Genomic DNA, 382 nt, shown 5'->3' with positions numbered 1-382 from the left:
AGTCCATGCCTCTTGTAATCAGATTAGAACTACAGTGAAAAGTCAACTTAACACTAACAGTGATGTCCAAAATGTTCTGTAACCAACTGAAAACTATGTCAAATCCATGTGTCTTGCAACCAACTTAGAACTACAGTGAAACCCTACGTGATTTGTAACCAACTTAAGACTACAGTGAAAACGTGAAAACCCACATGTTTTGTAATCAAATTAGGACTACAGCCAAATCCACGAGTTTTGTAACCAAATTAGGACTACAGCCAAATCCACAGTTTTGTAACCAAATTAGGACTACAGCCAAATCCACGAGTTTTGTAACCAAACCCACCTGTTTCGTGACCGACCGATAGGATTAAAATGTAGCAGTAAATCTCTGAAAACA

Source organism: Penaeus monodon, chromosome 7, assembly GCF_015228065.2.
Source record: "Penaeus monodon isolate SGIC_2016 chromosome 7, NSTDA_Pmon_1, whole genome shotgun sequence".
NCBI lineage: Eukaryota > Metazoa > Arthropoda > Malacostraca > Decapoda > Penaeidae > Penaeus > Penaeus monodon.
This window is presented reverse-complemented; position numbering follows the sequence as displayed.